Source organism: Leuresthes tenuis, unplaced genomic scaffold (genome assembly GCF_036924035.1).
Source record: "Leuresthes tenuis unplaced genomic scaffold, fLeuTen1.0.hap1 SCAF_18, whole genome shotgun sequence".
Lineage (NCBI taxonomy): Eukaryota > Metazoa > Chordata > Actinopteri > Atheriniformes > Atherinopsidae > Leuresthes > Leuresthes tenuis.
Window position 1 is genome coordinate 23,158,918 of NW_027325372.1, and position 21,150 is coordinate 23,180,067.

The 21,150-nt window shown below is 38.6% G+C and overlaps 1 protein-coding gene across 1 annotated transcript in view; it reads left to right on the plus strand.

Moving 5' to 3' along the window:
• Window positions 1-21,150, plus strand: part of top2b (DNA topoisomerase II beta) — a 505,727-nt gene that overhangs the window by 357,864 nt on the left and 126,713 nt on the right. The gene's annotated exons all lie outside the window — the stretch shown is intronic.

The following is a 21,150-nucleotide window of genomic DNA, read 5'->3' on the forward strand; positions in this document are numbered from 1 at the left end:
TCTGTTCAAAGCTGTTAAAAACAATAAATTACTTCATAAAGCTGCTTTTTTGTTATTTATCAATCTTTTGATTTGCTGCAATAATGTAATGATTTTAAATGGAAATACCTCAAGTTGAAGGCTTTTTTCAGCATTTCTATTAGGTGAGATTAAAATAGATTAATTAGATCAATTAATTACAGATCATAATTAATTAATCTCAAATTTTTTTAATCTCTTGACAGCACTAGCATTTGTTACTTCAAGATTGGACTACTGTAATTCCTTATTATTGGGCTGTCCCACATATTCTCTGAAAAGCCTCCAGCTGATCCAAAATGCTGCAGCCAGAGTTCTGATGAGAACTAACTGGAGAATCATGTTTCTCCAGTTTTAGCTTCTCTCCATAGGCTCCCTGTTAAATTCAGAATAGAATTTAAGATTTTTATCCTCACATATAAAGCTCTTAATGGCCGAGCTCCATCATATCTTAAAGATCTCATTGTAAGATATTTTCCTAACAGAGCACTTGGCTCCCAAACTGCAGGTTTACTTGTTGTTCCTTGTTGAGTTTCTAAAAGTAGAATGGGAGGTAGAGCCTTCTGTTATCAGGTCCCCCTCTTGTGGAATAAGCTGCCAGTAAATGTCCGGGAAGCAGACCACCATTTCCACTTTTAAGATTAGGCTTAAAACTTTCCTTTTTGATAAAGCTTATAGTTAGGCATGGCTCAGATAATCCTGAAACATCCCATAGTTAAGCTGCTATAGGCTGCTATAAGACTGCTGGGGTACCTCATCTGTCACATCTTTCCTCACTTTTCTCTCTTTTTTTCCCCCTGTTTAATTTCTCAATTGATTTTATGTACATGTGACATGATTGTGGTTATTAACTTGTGTTTCCCTGTTCCAACAGGTATCCTTTGAATGGTGTTATGGTGTTTTTCCCCCCTCGGTTTCCTCTTTTCTGTCTTCTTAAACCCCAGGGGGTCGAGGCGGATGGCCACCCTTCCTGAGTCTGGTTCTGCCAGAGGTTTCTTCCTGTTAAAAGGGAGTCGTTCCTTTCCACAGTCGCCACAGGCATGCTCAGGACAGGAGATTGGACTGAAGACAAGTTTCGGTGCAATCTGTTGATTTCTTTAGCTAGGATATTATTTTTTCAAATTGCTCTATATGAATTAATTGGATTATGATTACAATGAATTGAATTCCAATTGGCTTGAATTGGACTATATTATTTAAGTGCCTTGAGATGACAATTGTAATTTGGTGCTATATAATTAAAGTTGAATTGAATGTAATTGAAATTAATAAGATTAAGAGCTAAATAGAAATATATCAAATGATATCAGAGAAATAATGGAGAAATAAATGTAAGGATAAAATAATATATATAGATATAAATTATTAATAAATGATTAAATAAATAAATGGAAACTGAAAAGAAAATGGCAAAGTAAATAAACAGTGGGAAATTGAACATCTATTTTAAATATTCCTCTTTTTTGGATTTTTAAATAACATTTACTCCTAATTTATACTGCTGTATTTACTGAGCCATTCATATATCTTTATATTTATTTCAGAACGTTTTCTTTGTAAGTGACAGTGAGTTATTTTTATTTTTTTACATTACATTAAATTTGTTTTACATTTTCTATACACAGACTTCAGTTTCAACATCCTTTTTCCAAACTAAAGAGAATTAACATTTGTGCCTTTGCTTCTTTTTCTTGTTGATCTCAGATTTTGATCGCTTTACAATACTACTGTGAAAACAACATTACTGTTAGGTAATATGTCTAAGTCACCAGCACATTGGTTCTCTTTAGACCACAATTTTTATTTTCTTAGATGGAATTTTATTAATCTGGATCCTGGTCCTCTCCTTTGACACTCGTCTCATTCAGAGGTATTAGGTTGTTGTCTGTCATGTGCTTGAGAATTTTAAATTTTTTATCTCCTTACAATTAAAAGTCTGTTAAACTTATACTATGTCACGGTTTCTGTTAAGGTCTATGGTTTTGTTGTCTGTTTTTCTGCACTTTTATTGTGAGAATGCTTTAAGGCATTGTCACTATTGTTTTCCTGTTTCTCTTTATTATTATTATTGTGAGAATGCTTTAAGGCATTGTCACTATTGTTTTCCTGTTTCTCTTTATTATTATTATTGTGAGAATGCTTTAAGGCATTCCCACTATTGTTTTCCTGTTTCACTTTGTTATTGTGAGAATGCTTTAAGGTATTCTCACTATTGTTTTCCTGTTTCTCTTTATTATTGTGAGAATGCTTTGTTTTCCTGTTTCTCTTTATTGTGAGAATGCTTTAAGGCATTCTCACTATTGTTTTCCTGTTTCTCTTTATTATTGTGAGAATGTTTTAAGGCATTCTCACTATTGTTTTCCTGTTTCTCTTTATTATTGTGAGAATGCTTTGTTTTCCTGTTTCTCTTTATTATTATTATTGTGAGAATGCTTTAAGGCATTCCCACTATTGTTTTCCTGTTTCTCTTTATTATTATTATTATGAGAATGCTTTAAGGTATTTTCACTATTGTTATCCTGTTTCTCTTTATTATTATTATTGTGAGATTGCTTTAAGGCATTCTCACTATTGTTTTCCTGTTTCTCTTTATTATTGTGAGAATGCTTTGTTTTCCTGTTTCTCTTTATTATTGTGAGAATGCTTTAAGGCATTCTCACTATTGTTTTACTGTTTCTCTTTATTATTGTGAGAATGCTTTAAGGCATTCCCACTATTGTTTTCCTGTTTCACTTTGTTATTGTGAGAATGCTTTAAGGTATTCTCACTATTGTTTTCCCGTTTCACTTTGTTATTGTGAGAATGCTTTAAGGTATTCTCACTATTGTTTTCCCGTTTCTCTTTATTATTTTGAGAATGCTTTGTTTTCCTGTTTCTCTTTATTGTGAGAATGCTTTAAGGCATTCTCACTATTGTTTTCCTGTTTCTCTTTATTATTATTATTATGAGAATGCTTTAAGGCATTTTCACTATTGTTTTCCCGTTTCACTTTGTTATTGTGAGAATGCTTTAAGGTATTTTCACTATTGTTTTCCTGTTTCTCTTTATTATTGTGAGAATGCTTTAAGGTATTCTCACTATTGTTTTCCTGTTTCTCTTTATTATTGTGAGAATGCTTTAAGGTATTCTCACTATTGTTTTCCTGTTTCTCTTTATTATTGTGAGAATGCTTTGTTTCCCTGTTTCTCTTTATTATTATTATTGTGAGAATGCTCTTTTTTCCTGTTTCTCTTTATTATTGTGAGAATGCTCTGTTTTCCTGTTTCTCTTTATTATTGTGAGAATGCTTTGTTTTCCTGTTTCTCTTTATTGTGAGAATGCTTTAAGGCATTCTCACTATTGCTTTCCTGTTTCTCTTTATTATTGTGAGAATGCTCTCAGGCATTCTCACTATTGTTTTCCTGTTTCTCTTTATTATTATTATGAGAATGCTTTAAGGCATTCCCACTATTGTTTTCCTGTTTCACTTTATTATTGTGAGAATGCTTTAAGGTATTCTCACTATTGTTTTCCTGTTTCTCTTTATTATTATTATTGTGAGAATGCTCTTTTTTCCTGTTTCTCTTTATTATTGTGAGAATGCTCTGTTTTCCTGTTTCTCTTTATTATTGTGAGAATGCTTTGTTTTCCTGTTTCTCTTTATTGTGAGAATGCTTTAAGGCATTCTCACTATTGTTTTCCGGTTTCTCTTTATTATTATTATTGTGAGAATGCTTTAAGGCATTCCCACTATTGTTTTCCTGTTTCTCTTTATTATTATTATTGTGAGAATGCTTTAAGGCATTCCCACTATTGTTTTCCTGTTTCTCTTTATTATTATTATTGTGAGAATGCTTTAAGGCATTCCCACTATTGTTTTCCTGTTTCTCTTTATTATTGTGAGAATGCTTTCAGGCATTCTCACTATTGTTTTCCTGTTTCTCTTTATTGTGAGAAGGCTTTAAGGCATTCTCACTATTGTTTTCCTGTTTCTCTTTATTATTATTATGAGAATGCTTTAAGGCATTTTCACTATTGTTTTCCTGTTTCTCTTCATTGTGAGAATGCTTTAAGGCATTCTCACTATTGTTTTCCTGTTTCTCTTTATTATTATTATTGTGAGAATGCTTTAAGGCATTCCCACTATTGTTTTCCTGTTTCTCTTTATTATTATTATTGTGAGAATGCTTTCAGGCATTTTCACTATTGTTTTCCTGTTTCTCTTTATTATTATTATGAGAATGCTTTAAGGCATTCTCACTATTGTTTTCCTGTTTCTCTTTATTATTGTGAGAATGCTCTTTTTTCCTGTTTCTCTTTATTATTGTGAGAATGCTCTGTTTTCCTGTTTCTCTTTATTATTGTGAGAATGCTTTGTTTTCCTGTTTCTCTTTATTGTGAGAATGCTTTAAGGCATTCTCACTATTGCTTTCCTGTTTCTCTTTATTATTATTATTGTGAGAATGCTTTCAGGCATTCTCACTATTGTTTTCCTGTTTCTCTTTATTATTATTATGAGAATGCTTTAAGGCATTTTCACTATTGCTTTCCTGTTTCTCTTTATTATTGTGAGAATGCTCTCAGGCATTCTCACTATTGTTTTCCTGTTTCTCTTTATTGTGAGAATGCTTTAAGGCATTGTTTTCCTGTTTATCTTTATTATTATATTTTCCGTACGTTTTTTTTCCGTTTAACTATTTCCACACACTGGAAACACAAAATGGAAGCAGGGAGGGAATGCATGCATTCAACTGCTCACACCAACATAGAGGTAAATAGCAATACATCTTCACACTGACAGTGACTGGGACAAATACTGCGAGTTATATTCAGCATAGAACTTAAAATGAATCCATATATCATAATGATGGAAGTGTGTGTTGTTATTAATGCAGATAACATTTAAAAAAGTAGGATTTGATGGGTTGAATGGGCAAACAATCAGATAAATGTTTTTTTTAATAATGAATGTACTAGGCAGAACATGGCAGTGGATTGGCTTTATTTCATTAAGCAATAAATGTAAATTATTATGATTTTCAACACTGAAAAAAATGTATTATACAGATATGAAATGACAAAAGATATGATAAAAACGTAATTAATTATTTTTTTTTAAATTGAATGGTAGTAAAGGGGCTTACTATGTAGCTGCAAGATGTCATGTGATATAAGTGCTGTTTCCTTCGGCAGATGTTGACTGTGTCTGGTGTGGCTGCTGGTGTGGAGGTGTTGGGGGTGATGGAGAGCAGCATCAGGGGGAGTTCTGCAGCTCCTCCTCTCCAACCACACAGTCATGGACATTGCTCAGGATTTGTGGGAACCTTTGGATGCTTCCCTGGAGAACGGAAAACTCTTTGTGGACTTTAAGTCCACAGCAAACAAAATTAATTATATACAGTCAGTGGATAGACCTGAAGTGTAAATTTGTTTTTGTACATAATTTTGAAATTAAGCTACTTTGTTCATAGTTCTTATTTTGATTAGCATTTTTTATATGTGATATTATTGTTAATATTATTCATTGAAGTTTTTTTTATTGAAATCTTATATTAAATTGAATTATAATCAGAATTGGATTCAGTTGTATGGTTATGGGACATTCAATATAGTCTCGCTGTAGATAAAGACACTCACCAAGGTTCAGTTCTTGCGATACTAGTAAAAGCCTGGACTTTCAGATGTCAGATGATGGTGATGACGGAGGACACCTTGACAGAATCATACTTCAGGTTGATTAATCAATTCAGTGAAGATGTGTTTCAGAATTCTTAATTTTAATATAGGATAGATATATACATGTAAATGTTCATTTCAATTCAGTTTTATTTATGTAGCACAGATTCACAACAGTGCGTTTCCTCACTTTAACACAGGGGGAACAGTATCTGATGGGTGTTATTTGGCCATCAGGATGCGTTTCCTCACTTTATCACAGGGGGAACAGTATTTGACGGTTGTTATTTGGTCATCAGGCCATCTATCTATCTATCTATCTATCCATCTATCCATCCATCCATCCATCCATCCATCCATCCATCCATCCATCCATCTATCGTATATACACACATATGAAGGCTATATATAAAAATAGCCTATATGAATATATATGTATGTGTTTGAATGTTTTGGATGACAGCGCAAGTGCAAAAAAGTACGGTAACTACACTGAAAGACGTTATTTTAGCTTTCACGGTGTCTGTAGTTGTCTAGCGCGCAAGCACATCTCGCTGGTTACGAGCGCTGAACAGCTAAACACAATAAGACAGCTAAAGCGGTTCGGCTCAGGACACAACGCAACAAACTCACCCAGCATGCATTGCGCTAGTAAAACAATGGCTGCGCCCCTGATGTATTATGAATTGTGATTTTTAAACACATAACATTTCTTCATGATTTTTTTAAGCAACACATTCTAGTATAAGACAAACATTAAAGCACGTTTATGCCAACTGTCTATTAGTCATCACAGTTGGAGTTTCCCTTTAAAGAATAAACAAATGTTTGCATTACACAATCGTCAATGAAATTATAAAACTTTTCCGAGTGCCCCTGAACGTTTCATATTTGTTTGTCTTCTTTGTAGACCTTTGCTCGGGTAAGTATGTGTTAAACACGCTCTGTCATAAATGAAAACTTTTTAAACTTTGAAACACCTTTGCTGTTTAAATAAACTACAAATAAAACTACAAACTACAAATGGTACTGAATGAAAATAAAGCAGCTAAATATATTGTGAGCCAATGTAAAATAAATGTTTTTGACTGTCTCCGGTAGCGCTGTTACCGTTAGCAACTATGCTAACGTTAACGGTCGCTTTATAGTGTCTAGAAAAAGGCTCCTTTGGTCAGATGAAGCAATAATATTCTTTAAATATACCCGAGCTTGTCTCTGGTATGTTCAAGCCAGAGGTGAAAGTAATTTTAAATAAATTCTTGCCGGTACTATTACATAAATCAGACGCACCGATCCACATAGCAACCGCGGTGTTGGGAAGTAGACGCGCATGCGCACTAAGGTAGTGCTGCATACTGCCACTGAATCTTTTAGTGGTACACGGTACATAACTTTCACCCCTGCTAAAAGCTTCAGCCTCTATTCTATAAATTAATATCTCTTTCTGAGTGTTTAATAGTCTCACAAACTCACCTGTCAGCCATTTCTCTCCTAATGGACTCCACTGTTTTATTTAAAGTTCATGTGACATAAAATAGTACACACACACCCAATAAAGTTCATGAGCCACCTGTATTTGATCGTGTATTAATGTGATATGTGTGTTCTGTGGTTCGAGCACATTGACTAACTGTGTGTATTCTCTTAGACTGAGAGACAAACAGATTAGCGATCCTGCTTTGGCTGGTGAGTACAGGGTTATTGTAAGGCTATAGATCACATAAGCTGACTGTAATATATATGTATGTAACATATTTTAAAACAATGTATCTTAAAGTGGACATTTATTGAGCAAATAAATATTCTGCTCACACTAAATGAAGGAAAACAGAGGTAGAAGCTTTGAGAAAACATCTTCACTTTGTTGGTAGATTTTTGACACCACTGTTGTATTCAGATACTGCTGACAGAAGATGAGACTTTGTGCTGCTTGTAACTTTGTCTCATGAGTAATTTTCTCTGGAAATAAAGCTGAAGTGACAGCACAGCTGTGCTTTTTACATGGTCTGGATGCTGATGGAACAGCTAAGTTAGAAAAAACACAACAACAGCAGCTCCATGTCCCAGTGACACACAGTCTAAGCTGCAGTGTTATTACATGGTGTTTTATTACTTGTACTTAGTTACCTGCTGTGTCCTCAGCTGGAAGCATTTAACTGACAACTCTTTTTTCCTCCTTTCTTTAGACTACCTGAACTCTGACCGCTGCTCCTGCTCTGACTGGTGAGGAGCAACATTTAGTTCTTTGATGGATGTGTTCCTGATACCTGCTCTGCTTCCTGTCAGTGTGTAGCTGTGTAACATCTGGCAGACCTGTCCTTCTTAAACTGCATGAATGAAGTGAAACATTGGATCATTAGTCAGAGAACAGCTTTCACAGCTGATGTGTTACTGATCATATACTAACAAACTGTTTCTCCTCTCAGACTCAGACTGAACTCAGACGCAGAGAGAACCGGACCAGAACTCCTGCTTGGCTGGTGAGCAGATTTCTAGTCAGTGAGGTTCAGTCCATCACATCACTGAGTGTTGGGAGTGTTTCACATTTTAATGACAATGTCTTTGTGGTTTATCACAACTGCTGAGTTGAATAAAAGTAAAAACAGAGCTGTAAACACTGACTGGAGTCATGTTAGAGCCATGTGAACTGAGCTGTTCTGCCTGTAAAGTGGATCAGAACAGGTCCCAGCAGCAGAGTCTAACAGTTTTAATGGAACACTAAAGGCAGACTCTAAAGGTTTTTCTGACATTTGAACAAGCTGTGATCAATCTGCTGAAGCTTCATCCTGGTTTATTAATCTATTCAATGAGTTCTTCATCACATCAATAAGCAGCTGTTTGACCCGCCCCTCTCAAACTATCTTTAGGGACTGAAAACATGAATCAGCAGAATAACAACCCAGGACTGGAGCTCTGATATGTCCTGTGGAGTCATTTTGATGTGATGATACTGTCAATCCCTTTAAATCGACCAAGGACATTTTTAAAGGCCCAAAGTCCTCATTGAACATTCCTCTGAGCCCATCTGAGCCAGTCAGGTGTTTCCTGTGGAGAACATCTGGATTGTTCTGATCCAAAAACTGCAGCCAGGTTCAGAACAGGGCAGCCCACACAGACATAGCTGGGACATTCTGTTTAATGTAAATGTCCCTCTGGCTGATTCTTTTACATGCCAGTATTTTAGACTCATTTCTGGTCTGACAGCAGCTATAGGTGTTCAGTCTGTTTATTCTTACTCGTGACAAGAATAGTTCTCATTTGATTAGAATAGAATAACTGGTTTCAGAGAGCAGGGGCAGAACAAAAGGCTCCATGGCAAACACCCAGTCCATCTTATCCTTGATATCCTTGTTATCATGAAGCCCCCCCCCCTATCCCTGTTTAAGGTTCCTTAACTCAGTCCTCTGAACATGTGATCAAAGCTGGTGAGGACATAAGAAAAGAAGCAGAGTATTTACAGGAATGGAAGAAGTTATTTCAAATCTTCACCATTCATACTTTAGAACCTCTGAGTTTATTTAAGCAGAATACAACTTAAACACATTTTTATGGTTTGGGACCTTTGAAATGATATCTGATCAAGAAGCTGCTTAACTGAAATACTTTGATGAACACAGATGTCTAATGGATGTTCTGTTTGTGTCTTTCAGGTGTTCTGAGGACCATCATCTCCCTCTTTCTGTCACTATCACTGCATCTCTCCTGTTTTTCCTCCTCCTTTCGAATAGCTTTGTCTTTGCTCTATCTGCTCTATTTTACCAGTGTTTCCAAAACTTGGTTTATCAGTAACCGGTTTTTCCATCTTTCTGCAATCCTGGTTTACCAGTAACCAGTGTTTTCTGTGTTTCCAAAAACCTGGTTTACCAGTAACCAGTGTTTTCTGTGTTTCCAAAAACCTGGTTTACCAGTAACCAGTGTTTACTATCTTTCCATATACCTGGTTTACCAGTAACCAGTGTCTTTTCACAAACCTGGTTAAACCAGTAACCAGTGTTTCCCGCGCCACTCAAACCTGGTTAAATCAGTAACCAGTGTTTCCAATTTTTGACAAACCTTTTACCAGAATCAAGTTTTACCAGAAACCAGTTTTTCCAGACCAAACTTTATCAAGTGAACAAGTGCTTGATTTGGGTTTGACCACTTTACCCAGCTTCTGACTATTTGTTTGAATCTGAGAGTATCTAAGCTCTTCTGCTCTGTCTGTCCTATCTCCCTCTCTCTCTCACCACATACTGACATCTCTGAATTTGATCAGAAACATTTCTAGAGTATTAGATTACTCCAAAAAAAAAGCAAACATAGTTGAATTTTGATTCTTGAAGACAGCAGTTTTCAGTAAACTGATTTATTTGGACCTACACTTGAAAGGCTGATATTCCAAAATCTAACAACTAGTCTGATTCAGCAGATTTGGTTTTCTTAGAGATAAACCAACATTTTCATCTCCAAATACAGAAATATTTGAATAAGTTTCTGTTTTCTAAATTTGTTAAATACACATTTATATAAGTACTCATATTTTCCTGAACTGAGAATCCATTTCCAGTATCAGAGCATTGTATATAATCATCTGATTGCCACTCTGAGTGAGGTCTGTCTTCACTAAATATTGTGTTCAATAACGCATAATTTAGTGTATGTAACGTTTGTTGTTGCATCTCTTCATATTGAAATAAAAACAACACGTCTGTAAGGAGGATTGGAGTGTCTGTTTGCTGTCTGCTCTGAACTGACCAGAAGTGGAATCCAGTTACCAGAAGCATCCGTCATCCTGCTGTTGCTGAGATCCTGATCTTCATCACGACACTTTATATATAAGAGCGTTCATAGATTTGAATTCAGCTTGTTGTTATTAAATCTGTCTGAAACACAGAATCCATCTACCACATAGATATATTTCTGTCTGCTGGTAGAAGCTAACAGTTTAGATTTAAAAGACTGAGTTAACTCTCAGATACTGACTATATCTGAAAGATCTTATATTCTGCTGTAAGTTACTTTCGAAGTGTATATACAGCTGTCATTTTCATGGTAGATCTTTTCTGCTACATTTCAGAGTTACAACATTAGTTTTTGCAGTGTAACATTTGTTTATATTTGTCATAAAATATCCAAGAACCACTGAGTGTATTTCTGACCAGAAGGAAGTGAAAAGTAAGCTACTCTTAATTAATTGGTGACAACAGTACATATAAAGTAAGTTTTGAGTTTCTTAAGCACTACAACAATGCCAAGGAAGGGTCAGCGTTCTCAGGCTCAGAAGCTCAGATGGCAGAAGGAGAAAGAATCTCAGAGTGAACAAGCAAAAGGTATCAGCTGTCAGAGCAGCAATCTGGTGTCACCGAAGGTATCTTATGCTGAGGTTGTAAAGAGAGATCATCACAGTGATGGTGTGTGTGTGTTGGAGAGTCTTGTGATGGACAGCAGGTAAACAGCAGAGCTCAGAGTGCAGTTTCTGATGGGAACACTGTCATGAATGCTTTCCAGCATGATAAAGAGCAACAGCTAAAACAGAGTGTGCCTCAGGTGTCTTATGCTGACATGGTAAAGAGAGGACGTGATGCAGCTGAGTGTCTCATCAACACAGTGTGAATGTGGAACCTCAGCCATCAGTGACACATATCTGGGGCCCCACACAGTCAGGCTTCCTTAAAATATGGAAAATACAGGAACAGTCAGTGTGTGACCAACAGTTTGGTGTTTCTGTCATTTCTTCATGAGAATGAAAAGATTAGCAGAGCAGATCTTGACCTAGTTCTGGATAAAGGTGATGCTGTGTACAGACAGGCCAGAGAAAGGTTTCCTAACAGTGTCCATTTGGCATCTGATGAACTTCCAGATGAAGTTAGTGCACGCAGGTCAAAGTATCAGGTGGACTTGACTCAGCTGTCGGTGTATGGAACATTTGGAGGTGGAGAGAGGCTTCTCAGCCTTGAACATGGACTGAGCTTTTTGTCATCAGATGTACAGTATGGGCTGCTGATCATGGCAGGGTTATGTGTCGCAGTTTTCAGATGCAGATCTGGTCAGTACGGATACTTTGACCCACACTCCAAGAACAAAAATGGACTGCCACTGTCACCGAGGCTGTTGAACTTTGGTACTGCTGTGATGCTGAAATTCACACATCTGAGAGACATGATTGACAGGATCAAGTTGTGCTACACAATGTTTGACATCCAGTCATCTTGTATGTATGAACTCAAGCCTCTGTCATTTCACAGTGTGAACACATCCAACCAGAGAAATGCTGTTTCAGACACAGACTGCAGACACACAGCTGTTGATGCACCTCCTCTGTTAGAGGAAGCTGTCAATGAATCATACAGACACACTACCACTGATCAGTCTGAGAACATTTCACCAGAAATGTCAAATCAAACAAATGCTGTTCAACGAGAGGTTGAAATTACATACCTAACACAGGCTTCCCCTGCACATGAGTTTAACTTCCCAAAATAAGTGATAAACCCTGCTTTAGATGATCTTTCTGATGATGTAATGGAAGTTGTGTCCACTGATATCAGTCTTAGATCTGCTGTTACACAACAAAACATCACATTCCCTCCTACCAGTGCTGAAAAAGAAGCAACAACTGAATCCAGTTTCCTTTCATCACATGATGCTACCTGTGAATCAAACGTTTCACCGTCAATAACAAACAACACTTCAATTAAGCTCTCTGATACTGGACTGATGGGAATCTCCTGTAAACTGACAAAGTTTGGGAAACAGAAGAGGCAAAAAATGAAGAGGCGACTAATGATGACAGAAAAACCTCAACTCAAGAGAATCAAAAAAGGAAGGAAAGGGAAAAGTATGCTTCAGAGGCGACTTTAAGAGCAAAGAAAAGGTCTTCCTCAAACAGGAAATATCAAAATAACCCTGATATCAGACAGAAGCAAAGTCTATACATTAAAAATTGTTATAGACAAAGTGCTGAGTTTCAAGAGAAACAAAAATCGCACATCAGGAATTCTTACAGAGATAATCCAACATTTCGACAGAGACAAAAAGAACACATCAGGAATTCTTACAGAGATAATCCAACATTTCGACAGAGACAAAAATCTTATGTCACTCATCGTTATGCAAATGACAGAGTATTCATGCTCAGACACAGAGAACTGATGAAAGTACTAATGAGAGACAGATACAATAACAATGATTCATTTAGGATGATGCATAAAATCAGATGTGCCGTGTATATCAAAAGAAAATACAGACTAATGCACAGACAAAGTCAAAGTGCACAGCATGAAAACACAAACAGATTAAATTAAACAGAGACCAGAGAAACACAGAGTCTGCAACATGAGACAGTTGAGAGCAGATTGATCAGTTAAGCCATATCTGTGTTCAGAGCTAATATTAAGGCTGGTCCCACTTATGTCTGCACTGTGTGTCATAAGGCCTCGTTTCCCAATCAGGTACGAACCTGCACAAGGTCAAATTATGGCAAAAATCCAAATGTGGTTTCACAGTGTCTGACAGGAAAGTATGTTCATGTTTGTGATGAAGCCTGCAGAAATGAACCATGCACAGTTCCTGATGAGAGAAGGAAAGAGTGGATTTGTCACACGTGCCACGCTCATCTAAAAAAAAGGATGCATGCCAAACCTCGTAGCAGCTAATAAACTCCAGTTGTCAGAAATTCCCAGTGAACTGTCAGATCTGAATATTCTGGAAAGACATTTGATTGCTAAGTGCATACCGTTTGCTAAGATCATTCCTCTTCCAAGAGGCAGACAAAGACTGATCAGGGGAAATGTTGTGTGTGTGCCATCTGAGGTCCAAGAAACAGTCAATGCATTACCCAGACTGAGGAGTGAGTCTCAGGTGATGAGAGTGAAACTGTAAAGACGTTTGTCTTACAGAGGGCATCAGCTTTTTCAGACAGTAACCTGGCCTAAACTAGTCTCTGCATTACTGAAACTGAAGCAGGTTCATCCAGAGTATCGGGACATTACTATCAGAGATGAAGCAGAACTCTGTGACCCAACACTTCCTGATGATGAGGATGATGGTGAGGATAGTGATGTTAGCATGGGGGAGGATGACTATGATGATGCAGATTTGATGGAAATTGACATGTGTGAGAGAAATGCACTGTGTGAGGCAGAAAATTAGCCTGAAAATTATCAGAACTGTGAATGTGAACAACCACAGCAGCAGAGAGATGATGGAGATGAAGGTGATCTGCCAAATGGAGGGTTTGCTTTAGAATCATGCCTTCAGCCTCTTGACATATCAGAAGAGATCCTCTGTTACAGTGATAACACTTATTGTGTGGCACCTGCACAAAGAAATAGTCCAGTTAGCTTCTTCAGGACTCCAAATTTGGAATCCATGTCATTCCCTGTACAATTTCCTACGGGTGAGAACACTTTGGACCAAATGAGACACATTAAAGTCAGTCCAAGTGGATATTTCAAGTCAAGGCTTTTTAATGTGGATGATCGTTTTGCCAGAGACCCAAACTACTTGTTCTTTGCACAGTTTGTGATAGAGATACACTTGGCTAATAACAGCATGACGATACAGCTGAGAAAGGGTAAAAGTATGACCAGAGATGGATGCATGATAACCTCGGGCATGTTGCAAGACAAACGAGAGGTTGAGAGACTGGTCAGAAATAAAGATGCAGTTAGATTCATGCAGCCACTGAGAGGGACTCCAGTATACTGGGAGAAAAGCACTAAAGATCTGTTTGCCATGATCAGACAGTTGGGAACTCCGACGTTCTTCTGCACATTTTCAGCTGCTGAGTTCAGATGGCCTGAAGTTATTGAAGCAATAAAGAGACAGCAAGCAGAACAGGTTGATTTTGAATCACTTGACTGGACTGTAAAGTGTGAGATTCTGCGATCCAACCCTGTCACCTGCATGCGTTTGTTTGATAAGCGTGTTGAGGCACTATTCAGAGATCTGCTGCTCTCAGATGCTCAGCCACTGGGGAAAGTGATTGACTTTTTCTACAGAGGTGAGTTTCAGCACAGAGGAAGTCCACATATTCATGCAATGCTTTGGGTTGATGGAGCACCTGAACTGGATGTTTGTGATGATCAGACTGTGTGTAATTTTGTAGACAGATACATCTCAGCACAACTGCCTGACCCAGAAACACAACTTGAACTGTTCCAGAAAGTCTCTGAAGTTCAGAAGCACAGTAAGAACCACACTAGGAGCTGCTTCAAGAGTGTGAACTCTGGTTGTCGGTTTGGTTTTCCAAAGCCACCCTGCACAAACACAATGATCACCAGACCCGGTGAGGATGATAACACTGGAAGACTCTGCTGCAGCTGCTGAATGAACCTGAAATTGCTTCCTTGAGTCTAGAGCAGGTCCTCTCTCGATGCAACTTGACGCTGGCAGAGTATGAACGGTGCCTTCAGAGTATGAACAGAAAGACTGCAATCTACCTGAAGCGTGATCCCAAAGACTGCTGGATAAACGGGGACAACCCACATCTGCTTAAAGCCTGGGACAGTAACATCGATGTGTCCTTCATTCTGAATGCTTACTCGTGTATACAGTATCTGACCAAATACATCACAAAGCAGGAAAGTCAGAGTCTTGTAATGTGTGGATGACGAGTTTCAGTGACAAATACAAAGCCAGACCTGAGACACCAGAGTATGAGGAGATGTGCTCGGCTGATTTTGCTGCCACCTGCAGGTTTGTCAGTGCAGACCACTCAAAGCGTGATGGTGTTTTACCACTTCTGAATGAGCTGGGATAAAGTCCAAAGGAGGAAAAATGATAAGCCCTCTGTCATCAGATATTACCAGTGTTCAAAGGAGAAACACCCTGAGCAATTTTATGCCAGATTACTGAGACTGTACCTTCCTCGCTTATCTGAGTATGAAATAAGAAGTGCCGATCTTCCGACCTACGAGTCTTTTTACAGCTCTGGCTGGGTCCAGCTACCAGGCTCAAACCGTCCTGAGAGTGTGAAAAGTATTGTCAAAGTAAACAGAGACAAATATGAGAAAAACACTGAGGAGATTGAGAATGCACTTGTAGAGTCTGAGGAGAGCAGAGACCATGTGATTGATGAATGGTGTAATCTTGCTCCTGAATCTGAAGTTGTGAGGTTGCAGTGTGATGATGAACTGCAGGAAAGAGAACCAGACGATGAACAGGAAAATGTGCCCGACTATTGTCCTCAGTCTGCTGCTGTAACAGAAATGAGAACCACCAGAGAACCTCCCGCTATGGATCCAGTTGTGCTACGACAGATGTATCAGAACCTGAACCAGAAGCAGGCCTGTGTGTTCTATGCAATCAGAGACTGGTGCAATAAACTTGTGTGTGGCCTAAATCCAGAGCAGTTTTTCTTCTATGTCAACGGTGGTGCAGGAACAGGAAAGTCACACCTGATCAAATGCATTTACTCAGAAGCATCTAAGATACTGAGCAAACTGCAGCTCTACTCAGAGGAGTTTGACATATCAAACCCAACTGTTTTACTCTCTTCTTTCACTGAAACTGCAGCTTTCAACATCTGTGGCACAACACTTCACTCTCTCCTGAAGCTTCCACGCAGTCTGAAACCACCAATCCAAGGACTTGGTAACCCACTGGATGAACTCAGATATGAACTGTTTAATGCTCAAATCATCATAATTGACGAGATCTCGATGGTTTCAAAGCCTCTTTTTGCTTATGTAGACGCACGACTGAAACAGATCAAAGGCAATCAGAGAGCGTTTGGTGGAATGTCAGTTTTAGCTGTTGGAGATTTTTATCAGCTGCCACCTGTGCAACAGTCTAAACCGCTCTGTGTGCACGATCCAGCAGATATTGACCTGTGGCAGGAACATTTCCAGATGATCACTCTGACTGAGATCATGAGACAGAAAGATGATGTTGCCTTTGCAGACGTGCTGAACAGGATTCGGGTGAAACAAAAGGCAGATGAGCTGTCTCAGGCTGACAGAGATTTGTTGTCACAGGCCATCACTGAACCAGCTCGTTGACCCACTGAGGTTCTGCACATTTTCCCCACAAATAAGATGGTTGATGAACACAACTCAGCAACACTGACTTTGTTCCATTCCAATATTATAACGATAGATGCAGATGACTTCCAGAAAGATCCTCGAAGAGGCAGAATGGCACGAAAAGACACGCCATGTAAGGGAGGTCGAAATGATTTAGCAGACACTCTGAAAGTTGCTGAAGGTGCTCGTGTCATGCTCACCAGAAACTTTGATGTTCAGAATGGTCTGGTTAACGGTGCTTTTTCCACACTGGTGAGCGTAGTGACTTCTGAAGATGATCAACACATCACTAAGCTGGCCCAAGGATGGATAATCAGACCGGTGTAACAAGAGACCAGAGTGGAGCTCCAGAATCTGCCAGTCTGGTTTACATCGAGAGTGCAGAGGAGTAGCTGAAACAGAACGGAGTGGTACGTAGACAGTTTCCTGTCAGGCTGGCGTTCGCATGCACTGTCCATAAAACCCAGGGCCTCACAACACGTGCAGCTGTGGTGTCACTGCAGAAAATCTTTGAAGCAGGTATGGCTTATGTAGCTCTCAGCAGAGTGACGTCTCTCAGTGGTCTTTATTTACTAGATTTGGATGAAAAGAAAATATACGCCAATCCTGAAGTGACTGCAGCGCTCGAGACAAGCCCATGTGGATCACATGATGCCTCTTCTTCAGGTGAGAGAAACAGTAAACAGACCCGACACTCTGACCCTTGTTCATCACAACACAGAGGGACTGCCATCTCACATCGGTGACATCAAGAGACATCATGAGCTGTGTCTAGCAGATGTTCTGTTTCTGACAGAGACTCACCTGCAAGGCTCCTTTGTTGCAGACAGTCTTCAGCTTGACGGCTACAACATGTTCAAACGCAACAGACACACGTCCTACACTAAGTATCCTCAGATGGCCAGCAAAGGAGGTGGTGGAGTTGCTGTTTATGTGAGAAACCACATCCAGGTGTGTGAAAGACAGTATTTGCATAATGTGACAGATCTTGAGTTTGTGGCTTTGAAGGTTGAGGCTCCATTCTGTGCAGTGATTGCAGCTGTGTACAGACCTCCTGACTACAGTCAGAGACCGTTCCTGGAAAACCTGGTAAGCCTTTTGGATGCACTTGAGGTGTTGGGCTGTCACCCTGTTATTGTGTGTGGAGACTTCAATGAGAATCAGCTGCACGGGTCAACAAAGCCAATTCTAGAACTGTTTCAGTCTAAGGGATATGTACAGCTGATCACCTCTGCCACCACTGACAAGAACACACTGCTTGATCTCATTTTCATTTCCCAGCCACAGAGATGTCTCCAGTCAGGTGTCATGAGAACGTATTACAGCTATCACAACCCAGTGTTCTGTGTCCTGTCCACCAGCGAACCATGACGAGGTCGGTGAGTCTTAGAAATCATGGAAAATGTAAAAAAAGTACTGTCTGAAGTTTGTATTTTTGTTAAAAAGATGTTTTCTTTAAAAAAGTATAAAGAAAAGAATAGTTTTATCACAAAGTCTAAAGAGCTATTATTATTATATAATTATGCTATTGATTATGCTATTGATATACAGCTGATATAATAGTTATAATATAAATGTTATTATAAATTAAATGATGATGATATATATTAAATGATATATTATCATTTAATATATATCACCTTGTTGTGGCCTGTGCATTTATCTGGGTGGGTTGGGTCAGGATTGATAAATGCACAGGCCACAACTGTCTGATCAGCTCTATAAAAGCTGCTACATTTACCAGAACATAGAAGAAACATCAGAAAGCATGAGCTCTAGATGCAGCACCTGCTTTCTGGTGTACCAACAACACCAGCTGATACCCCACTGGGGTGGAGGGCAAAGTGGGATGGGGGTGGGGTGGGCGATCAAAGAACTATAACTCTACTATCACTAAAACTGTTTAGAGGTTTCCTCTAGACAGGAGACATGTTCTCCTGTATCCTCCATGACAACATCTTCCATGACAACATCCTCCATGACAACAACCTCCATGACAACATCCTTCATGACAACATCCTCCAGCACCAACTCCAGCACAACAACACACACTTCAACATCATCTTCATGAACTGTCAGTCCAAACCAGAGCCATCACAGAGAAACTTCCACATCCTGCCATCCCAGTCTTTCTTCAAAGCAGAGGATAAAATGGCCCTTGTTAACCCTCACCCGACCACCTGGCTGACCCTGAGAAAAACCACACATCATGCTGCCTCAGACCACCAGCAACAGTGAACTCAGCACTGCTGCATCACACAGAGACATGTCCTCCTCCTGCCAGAGACCAGGGTTCTTCTCAGCTGACAGAAGGTAGAGTGGAGATCTTCCCTTTGGAAAGACAAAATATTAACTTCAATACTCTGAGTATGCTGTTTATTCGTCTGTTAATATCATGATTATGAATCTCTTCAGTCATATTACAGACCACAGTATCTAATTCACAGTTCCCTTGTCTTTCTTCAGGCCTTCCTCTCCTGTGAATCCTTCATAGCTGAGACCCTCACAGATGAACAGAAAGTTATCATCAACACTTCTGAAACATCCACATGTTAAACCTCACTGACAGGAGATGGTTTGTGCTCTGCAGCAGTGTTCGAGGTACTTATCATGCATCATGTGACCTTTCACCTTGTGTTTTTAAAGACTAAAGTTCATGACAATATTTGTCTTGTGTTGTTTCCTCAGGATCAGTTCCACCTTCATGGCTGCATGTCATCATCTTCCTCTCCAGCAGAGACAAACTGCTGTTGACTCTTTGGTTGGTGGTCAGATGTCTGTCCCCCGTCTTCACACACATCCATAAAGGAAGTGAAGGGGACCAAGGGCCTCCTCACGATGAAGGGGAAAATTGTGCAAGTATGTTGATTCTGTTCATCACAGTAACACACTGATGCACTAACTTTGATCAACATTCCCAGTAATTACAACGTGTGCACTGATCTTCTGTAGTTTTATTGTTGAATCAAACCAGAATTATAAATGTTTTACTAAATAAAAGCTGTCACTATGTTTCGTTCTAACCACATTAATAAGTGCTTTACTGTGTTATTTAGCTGCCATCTGTGAGGATGATTTGCATCAGGAGAGAGGAGGTCCCACTGCGTCAGCTAAAGCTGCAGCAGGTCCCCTGTGCAGCATCAGGCCTTCATAATGAGGCTCAAAGGTAAAAACACTCCTGGTTTCCTCTTGAAGGACTGTACCCATCTTTCCAGTGCTGCAGCGAACACTGAGCAGGTACATGGAGGCAGCAGTTCAGCAGCCAGTGAAAATGAAAAAGGTCACATGGTGAGAACACTTTACATCTTCACACTGACTCCTTCAGATATCGTGTGCAACTGTACTCATGAGCACACCAGAGAGAACTGATTTAGTCGTACTTGTAGCAGGAATAAGACATTATGGAGAGCATTCCTGACATTTAGGAATGTGTAATACTTGGTCACCTGATTAAATTGTTGATCATGAACTCTCCAACATATTCTAAACAATAAAAACAAAACAAGAAATTATTTTCAATGGTTTCAGGTTTCAAACCTGAAATTTGAAAATGTATTAAAAAAATAGACTTGAATTCTATTCACTCATGATTGTGTGAATCCTGTCTTAGTGTGGGGTATCAGCTGGTATGTTGCTATCAGAAAGGCTTCCCACATTGTGCAGTAGACCAGGCGAATATTAACTCCATATATATATATATATATATATATAGCTAATATAAATGTAAAGACATTGGTCATATATACAGACTTGAAAACTGAACCTCATATGTTTTCAGAATGGCCGCCATCAATGAGAAGATCACACAGGCCACATGATGTGAGTGTTCCTGTGTTTGACATTTTACACAAATGTGACTCAGATTTTTGTGAATCTTTGTGAAACACCATCATATGATTAATGCAAAGATTGAATATAACTTTTAGTCAATCTGACCTGGAGTTGGACACATAATTGTGAACATTAGCCCTGGACTGAGCACCATGTGAAAAGCTTTTAGAGATACGGCTGAACAAAACTGTGAGTCGTTGAAATTGTTGTATCTTTTTTTTTTATCAGTGTTCAAAAAAACACTATAAACAGTGTATTTTATCAGTGTTATTTGGACACTTTAAACATAAACAGTAATAACCAACTCATTTAGCATGTGAGTTCCAGTAAACAGTTTTTTACCATAATTCACATATTCTATGCCTTATTTTATTCACTAAGGAAGAAAGACTACATTCAAACTGTTATTTGGACACAACAGTTACCATAAAACCACAAAAAAAGTAACATTGTAAATGATACAGGATGTTGCTGACTTACATTGTTCAGCCCTGCCTTTCAATATGATCACAGAAACCAATAATGGGAACTTAGTTTTTGTCCTAATTTATTTGTCTTCTTTGTGTTATTTGTTTTTTCTTATTTCAGAATTTTTTCAAATTTATTTTACATTTATTTTACTTATAATAAATCTAAATAT